Genomic DNA, 9,450 nt, shown 5'->3' with positions numbered 1-9,450 from the left:
TTCTATACAACGTTTTTAGAGGAAGAATTGTTAATTACTATCCTGAAAGTGGTTAGATTAAATCGAGATCTACAAAGTCTCAGAATTGATTTGATAATTGAAGATATCGTTGATAACCTGATTGAAAATCATAATCATGATGAAATTGTTAGGAATTCATATTGGGATTGGTAATATTACTAAAGCCATTTATCCTCCTCAGGCCCCCTTTATTTTACCTAATAATACTGGTATTACATTCACTGCCTTTCAAAAATTTATTAATGATAACGTTGCAGCTATTAGTATCGCAGAAATTAATAAATTGATTTCTCAAAATAATTATTTGGTTTTATATGTAAAGATTTTAGGAGAACATATCGGTTCTCTTGATAAAAAACTTGATGATTTGACTATTTTAATAAAAGAAATGAGTACTAAAAAAGGACCAACTGATATTGCCGACCTCTTTTTCCTATACGGGCTATCCGGGTTAGGATACCTATGATATCTGTTTTTCTTCTTCTTCCTACTTTGAGTAGAGGTTCCGGGTAAACCGAACTAGGTACAAAAGTCACCTAATTGGGACTTCTCTTTAAGCTTATCAATCTTAAGCTGTCTAGAAAGCTTTAGCTCATTACACAAGTTTAATCCTTCTTGTGTACACACTCCTATAAGTTTACCATAGGTATAATTACCATACTGAATTTCACCATAACTACCCCTTAATACTTTCCTTACCCTTTCAACAAATAAGGAAGGGAGGTCATCTATAAACTTATCTTTCCAATGCTCATATTTATTCTCGGGTAGTTCCATAACCCTACTCATAAAAGTATCTTTATACCATCTAAATTCACTAAGAGTCTTACATCTAAGCCCATTAAGTAAGGTTCTGATGATCTCATGATTTGAGGTAAATCTACCATTGAAATGCTCTAAAATTGTAAGGATAAGGGTATACACTGCATCTTCTCTACCCTTAACTAGAGCCATACCTATATTATCAACATATTCGTCTACGGTTGTAGCATTAATAACGAAAGCCTTTTCTTCAACAGATAAATAATTATCCCACCAGCCACGAAGTTGGCCAGTAAAACCTGCAATAATCATTTTGCAAATAGTTCTATCCGTATTTTTAACACTTTTGCAGATAGTCGAATACATAAGCTAGGCAAGCCAACCAACTGAACTATTTACCTTGCTTCCTTTTTTTTATCCGATAACAGTTAAGAGCCAACAATTAAATAACAACATAATTGAATAAGCGGAAGGCTGCATTGTCAAGTTTTAATAATACTGCTAATACCATTCCATAACAAATCTACTCAAGACTGGTGTCACAACTTCACAGACTGTCTTGGAGTACTACAAATAAGGGTCTGAAAGAAATAAATATAACAATGTCTCTGGAAATACATAAAAGAAATAGGAATAGTAGGTAGAGGAGATGCCAAGGCCTGCGGACGCCTGCATGACTACCTCGGGTCGTCTGATGAATAAGAAACAACAATCTCACCGCGGTCCGAAGTCTATGCACTGGGAACTGCAAAAAAGAGTGCAGAGTTTAGTATCAGCACAACCGACCCCATGTGCTGGTAAGTGCCTAGCCTAACCTCGGCGAAGTAGTGACGAGGCTAGGACCAGACTACCAAATAAACTTGTGCAATATAGCTTACAAAATAAGGAAGAAGATAATAAAGATGGCAACAATGATCAACCAGTGATATAAAAAGCAGGCAACAAGAACACCATAAATATTTCTCAACAAATAATAAATACAAGTGCAATCAATTAATCAAGTCCTTCAAATATAAATCTTTCAAATAAGCATCTTTCGAATATAATTCTTTCGAGTAAAGGTCACCTTGAAACGTCTCATTTCGTAATCATAAATAATATAGGTCTTAGTCCACTTTCATATTTTCACAGCACATCGTGCCCATATTTATATCACAACCGCACGGACAACTCACGTGCCATTAAATAAAACCATAATATTTTTTCTGGCACCTTGTGCCCACATATTTCTATCTCACATTGCACAACAATATTCTCATGTTACTCAGTCCATAGGTTCCATAACCCAATACAATTAAGAACGTTCAAGGAGCCTCATTCACTTAACATAAAGTAGAGTACAGCTTCCAACCCAATTAGGAAATCAACAAGAAAAAGATGAAGTTATTTTTAGAAATCGTTTGATAAAAAAAATACCATTGTCAATTAAATTACAATATCGAATGAATCATTACCTTTAATACGAGAAATCAATAAATCAAAACATAGTAGAAATTCCTTTTTAAGTAAAGTACAACCTCAAACGGTTAAAGGAAAATTTAGTTGAGAAATCAATTGAGTTAAAAATATAACAATTATTGAAATTTGAAGTATTGAACATATAAAAAAAAAACAAGGCGAGGTATTGTAAACACTATGGATTCCAACACAAAGGATCACAACAGTAAAGGGATCTAAACAGTTAATACACTTGAAATGTTAATAACAAGTAAACACAACAAACAGAAAATGCACGGGATCACCCTTCGTGCTTTAACACTCTCTCACCAAAACAATACACGGCATCACCCTTTGTGCTATAACACTCTCTCACCAAAACAATACACGGCATCACCCTTCGTGCTTTACACTCTTCCTCACCCAAGCAACAAGCACAAGGCAAATAGGGTAAGGGAATCTATAACATCGAAATAAAATCAAGTAACAACAAAAAATTAGTAAATAAACGTAAAGGACAACATAACTCAATTTTCAGCAAGAATCAGGAAAATCAAGGACAAATGCACGGCATCACCCTTCGTGTTTTTACTATCGTCCTCACCATAAGAATCAATATAAACTGCACGACATTACCCTTCGTGCTTTTACTCTCATCCTCACCAAAAATCAATATAATCGGCCCGGAATTGTACATCATGCGGCACGGCATCACCCTTCGTGCTTTATCACTCTTTCCTCACCATATGAATAATATAAATGTGTACGACATCACCCTTCATGCTTTATCACTCTTTCCTCACCATATGAATAATATAAATGTGCACGATATCACCCTTCATGCTTTATTACTCTTCCTCACCCAAGCAACAATCACAAAGTAATTTGGGCAAAGGAAAATAAAAAATATCATAATAAAATATCGGCAAGGGAACAATAGTGCAGCAATCAAATCCCGGCAAGGGAAACAATATCAAAACAATAACATCAACATCCCGGCAAGGGAGATAACATCAAAAGCAACAATATCCCGACAAGGGAGATGATATAATGATTCTCTTCTCTTTCTCACTTTTACTTCACAACTCACTTCACAACTTGAGACAATGCTCTACAATGTTCAACAATTCAATTCTCAACTTGAGCAAATGCTCTATAATGTTCAACAATTCTATTTTTAAATAGAGCCAATGCTCTACAATATTCAACAATTCAATTCTCAACTTGAGCCAACGCTCTACCATGTTCAATTAACAATAATACTTCCGCAAGTCATATTCCTCAATAGAAATTATCATATAAAGCATATACAATACGAAACTGAGTCACATTAATCAAAGTATAAAACTCACGGGCATGCTTGACACCAACGTATAGATACACGTCACCATGCCTATACATCGTACTGAACAAATAACACATAACAAATATGTCACGACCCTAGTTCACCAACCGTGAACATGTCATGACGGTACCTAGTCTTCGTGACCAGGTAAGCCTAACACTTGCAGAAACATAATAATTGCGGAAAAATAGAATACCATATTTAATTATCTAAAAAGGAAATTGTACTGAATGCCGCTCGGCATATACGACTCAATATCTCAAGACTAAAACAATCCCAAAACCCGAAAACTCATGGGAAAACAAAGGCTACAGAAGTGTATAGTGAGGCTCCAAACTCCAGAATATCTAACAAATGGAAGGAAAGAGAACTAAGTACTACAGATAGAATAAAGAGAGAGACTCGTCGGTCTGCAGACGCAGCAGATCTACCTCGAAGTCTCCGTAGTCCTCCTGCCTCACTGATAGTGCGCCTGAGTAGAGGTACCTGGATCTGCACATGAAAACATGCGCAGAAGAGGCGTGAGTACACCACAGTGGTACTCAGTAAGTGCCAAGCCTAACCTCGGTTGGGTAGTGGCGAGGAAGGTCAGGGCCCTACTGAGGTTATATAAAATATAAAGATGTCAGGATAAGATAAGCAGTGCAATTGAGAACCTACAGTAAGAATCTATGCAGGATAATAAGAGTACAATAACAGAAACAATGATGAAAGCAAACCATATGAAAAGTAACCGGGGATCTCTAAGTATCCCGAGGATCTCTTAGTATCCTCGACATGTACTAGGGATCTCTTGGTATCCTGAGGATCTCTCGGTATCCTCAATATAAGCCAGGGATCTCTTGGTATCCCGAGGATCTCTTGGTATCCTCAATATATACTAGGGATCTCTTGGTATCCCGAGGATCTCTCGGTATCCTCAATATAAGTCAGGGATCTCTTGGTATCCTCAATATATGTGCGGGGGATCTCCCGGGAATCTAACCCGTAGTCCCAAAGTAAATGTGCAGGGGGAATCTCCCGGGAATCTAACCCGTAGTCCCAAAGTAAATGTGCAGGGAGAATCTCTCGGGAATCTAACCCGTAGTCCCAATTTAAAACACAGAGCAGCAACACAAGAATATTAAATTAAACGCTAATTTCGTACCAAGTAAACATTTACTTCTAGCCTAACATGCTTCACGTAATGCAAATTCAGGCAATTTAAGCAAATAGGCAATTTAGTTAACTAAACATGCCTTTCTAGACTAGCAACATGCTAAATTCATAAGTAGAATAAAACAAGAAAAGAACTCAATTGAAATACTTAAGGAAAAATCGGATTTTCAACAATTAGCTCAAGTACGCGCTCGTCACCTCACGTACATGGCATTTCAATTATCAAATATAGCACATCCTAAGGAGAAAGGTCCCCCACACAAGGTTAGACAAGCCACTTTCCTCGAATGCTCCAACTCAAGTCTCGATTATAGCTTTACCTCTCGAATTCACCACCCAACCGCTCAAATCTAGTCACAAATTACTTGAATGCATTAATAATTACTATTGGAACTAACCCCAATGCACAAAAATAGTTTTTACAAGGTTTTTCCAAAAAAGGTCAAAAATACCCCCGGACCCATATGGTCGAAACTCGAGGTTCGGACCAAAACCCTGTTACCCATTCTCCCACGAATCCAAATATATGTTTTGTTTTGAAATCGGACCCCAAATTGAGGTCCAACTTCTCAATTTGTAGAAAACCTAGGTTCTACCCAAAACACCCAATTTCCCCATGAAAATCTTTGATTTGAAGTTGAAATCATGTTAAAAGATGTTAAGAAGTGAAGAAATTAAGTTAGAAATCACTTACCAATGGTTTTGGAGAAGAAAAGTTGTTTGGAAAATCGCCTCTTAGGTTTTGGGTTTTTGAAAAGTGAAAAATGACTAAGATTTTCCGAATTTGTATACCTTTCTGAGGACCTGGCGCGGACCGCACAAAAATGTGTTGCGGCCGCGCCGAGTGGGAGAAAAATTGGGGCTTCTTTGAACCCTTCCAGCGCGGACCGCACTGTTTTGGTGCGCGGCCGCGCTGGTTAACCTGAAACCCTAGCCCTCAGACTCAGCCACGCGGACCGCACAGAAAGGCATCGCGGCCGCTAGGCTCCAGCGCGGACCGCGCAAAAATGACCGAGGCTGCGCTGGTGTCTGCAACACCTGAACCTGCATTTTCTTAAGTCCAAGACCTCCCGGGCCCCATTCAAAACTCACCCGAGCCCTCGGGGCTCCAAACCAAACATGCACACAACCTTAAAACATCTTACGGACTTACTCGTGCGATCAAATCGCCAAAATAACATCATATACATAGGATTAAGCCTCAAACACATGATTTTCTTTCTTCAACTTTCATAACTCAAATTCTCCATTTTTAGTCCGAAACACGTCATATGACGTCCGTTTTTAGCCAAACTTTTCAGATAGTGCTTAACACATATTTAAGACTTGTACCGGGCAACGGAACCAAAATACGAGCCCGATACCTATATTTTCTAACTCCTTTTCCTTTCAAATTTTCATATCAAATTTCAGAAAACAATTTCTTTCAAAAATTCATTTCTCGAGCTTGGGACCTCGGAATTTGATTTTGGGCACACGCCCAAGTCCCATATTTTTCTACGGACCCTCCGGGACCGTCGAATCACAGGTACGAGTCCGTTTACCCAAATGTTGACCGAAGTCAATATTATACATATTAATATCAAAATCCATCAAATTGTTTTCACAAAATTCACATATTCTAACATAAAAACTTTCCGGCTATGTGCCCGAACTGCGCATGCAAATCAAGGCAACTAAAAGCGAGGTTTTCAAGGCCTCGGAAGCGCGGAACAAGGAAGAACTACGGTGATGCCCCTTTGGGTTGTCACATTCTGCACCTCTAAAACAACCGTTCGTCCTCGAACAGACAAAATAAAGAAGTACCTGAGTCGGGAAATAGATGGGGATAACGGCCCCGCAACGGAATCGGACTCCCAGGTCGATGCCTCAGGAGGCTGACCTCTCCACTGAACACGCTCCAAAGGAAAACTCTTCGACCTCAACTGTCGAACCTGCCGGTCTAGAATATCCACCGGTTCCTCCTCATATGACAGATCTTTGTCCAATTGGATAGTGCTGAAATCTAACACGTGCGATGGATCTCTGCGATACTTACGGAGCATAGATACATGAAACACGGGATGCACAACTGACAAGCTAGGTGGCAAGGTAAGTCTATAAGCCACCTCTCCCACACGATCAAGAATCTCAAATGGACCGATGAACCTAGGGTTGAGCTTGCCCTTCTTCCCAAATCTCATCACGCCATTCATAGGCGATACACGGAGCAATACCCGCTCACCAACCATGAAAGCAACATCTCTGACCTTGCGGTCTGCATAACTCTTCTGTCTGGACTGAGCTATACGAAGTCTATCCTGAATAATCCGGACTTTATCCAAGGCCTCCTGAACCAAATCAGTACCCAATAATCGAGCCTCTCCCAGCTCAAATCATCCAACTGGAGACCGACATCGCCTACCATACAACGCCTCATACGGAGCCATCTGGATGCTGGACTGGTAGCTGTTATTGTAGGCGAACTCTGCTAAAGGCAAAAATTGGTCCCACGAGCCTCCAAAATCAATAACACAGGCTCAGAGCATATCTTCAAGAATCTGAATAGTCCTCTCGGACTGACCGTCCGTCTGAGGGTGAAAAGTTGTACTCATAGTCACCCGGGTACCCAACTCGTGCTGGACGGCCCTCCAGAACCGTGATGTAAACACTGAACCCCTGTCTGAGATGATAGAAACTGGAATGCCGTGCAGACGGACAATTTCCCTGATATAAATCCCTGCTACCGCTCCGCTGAGTAAGAAGTACACACTGGAATGAAATGAGCGGACTTGGTCAGCCGATCCACAACAACCCAAATAGAATCAAACTTCCTCGCCATCAGAGGGAGACCAGTCACAAAATCTATAGTGATCTTCTCCCATTTCCACTCTGGAATTTCTATCTGCTGGAGTAACCCTCCCGTCCTCTGGTGCTCAGCCTTTACCTGCTGACAGTTGAGGCATCTAGCTACAAACTCTATTATATCCTTCTTCATCCGCCTCCACCAGTAATGCTGCCTCAGATCCTGATACATCTTCGCGGCACCCGGATGGATGGAGTACCGCGAGCTATGGGCCTCGGTCAATATCAACTCCCGAATATCATCCACATCGGGTACACAGATATGACTCTGCATCCTCAATACCCCGTCATCTCCAATAGTCACATTCCTAGCATCGCCATGCTGAACTGTGTCCCTGAGGACAAGCAAATGAGGGTCATCATACTGCCGCTCCCTGATACGATCAAACAATGAAAACCGAGAAACCACACAGGCTAGAACCCGACTGGGCTCCGAAACGACCAATCTCACGAACTGACTGGCTAAAGCCTGAACATCCATCGCCATAGGCCTCTATGAAGTGGTAAATATGCCAAACTCCCCAAACTCTCCGCCCGGTGACTCAAGGCATCGGCTACCACATTGGCCTTGCCCGGGTGATATAGAATAATGATATCATAATCCTTCAGTAGCTCCAACCATCTTCTCTGGCACAAGTTCAGATCTTTCTGCTTGAACAACTGCTGTAAACTCCGATGATCCGTGTAAATCTCACAAGGCACGCCGTACAAATAATGTCGCCAGATCTTCAAGGCATGAACAATAGCAGCTAACTCAAGGTCATGGACAGGATAGTTCTTTTCATGTACCTTCAACTGTCTGGACGCGTAGGAAATCACCCTACTGTCCTGCATCAACACCGCTCCCAGTTCAACTCGTGAGAATAAACCGTATAGGACCCCAAACCAGTAGGCGAAATTAGAATAGGGGCTGAAGTCAAAGCCGTCTTGAGCTTTTGGAAGCTCGCCTCACACTCGTCTGACCACTGAAAAGGAGCACCCTTCTGGGTCAATCTAGTCATAGGGGCTGCAATCGATGAGAACCCCTCCACAAAATGACGGTAATACCCCACCAGGCCAAGGAAACTACAGATCTCAGTAGCTGAGGAGGGCCTGGGCCAACTCTGCACGGCCTCCACCTTCTTTGGATCTACCCAAATGCCCTCACTCGATACCACGTGGCCTAGGAACGCCACAGAACTCAACCAGAATTCACATTTTGAGAACTTTGCATATAATTTATTTTCCCTTAGGGTCTGAAGCACTGTCCTCAGGTGTTGCTCATGATCTTCCCGACTCCGGGAGTATACAAGAATATCATCTATAAAAACAATGACAAACGAGTCGAGATAGGGCCTGAATACACTGTGCATCAAATGCATAAAAGCTGTTGGGGCGTTGGTCAGCCCAATTGACATGACAAGGAATTCGTAATGACCATACCGAGTCCTGAAAGCAGTCTTCGGGATATCCGGCTCCCGAATCTTTAGCTGGTGATAGCCTGAGCACAAATCAATCTTAGAAAACACTTGTGCGCCCTGAAGCTGGTCAAATAGATCATCAATACGAGGCAAAGGATATCGGTTCTTCACTGTAACTTTGTTCAACTGTCGATAATCGATACACATGCGCATAGAACCATCCTTTTTCTTTACGAACAAGACAGGAGCACCCCACGGTGAAACACTGGGTCGAATAAAACCTTTATCAAGCAAATTCCTGTAACTGATCCTTCAACTTAACTGAAGGTTTCACCTCATCCTTAGTCCATAACCTTAGGACAGGACCCAAACTTCAAAATCTGCCATTCGTCATAGGATACGAATTCCACATCATCACACTGCATTAGTCTTATTTCAACACACTTAAACTTTTAATAATGCTTAAATACTTCGAAAGTATTC

The sequence above is a fragment of the Nicotiana tabacum genome, chromosome 5 (assembly GCF_000715075.1).
Source record: "Nicotiana tabacum cultivar K326 chromosome 5, ASM71507v2, whole genome shotgun sequence".
Classification (NCBI taxonomy): domain Eukaryota; kingdom Viridiplantae; phylum Streptophyta; class Magnoliopsida; order Solanales; family Solanaceae; genus Nicotiana; species Nicotiana tabacum.
Note: the sequence above shows the minus strand (reverse complement) of the source record.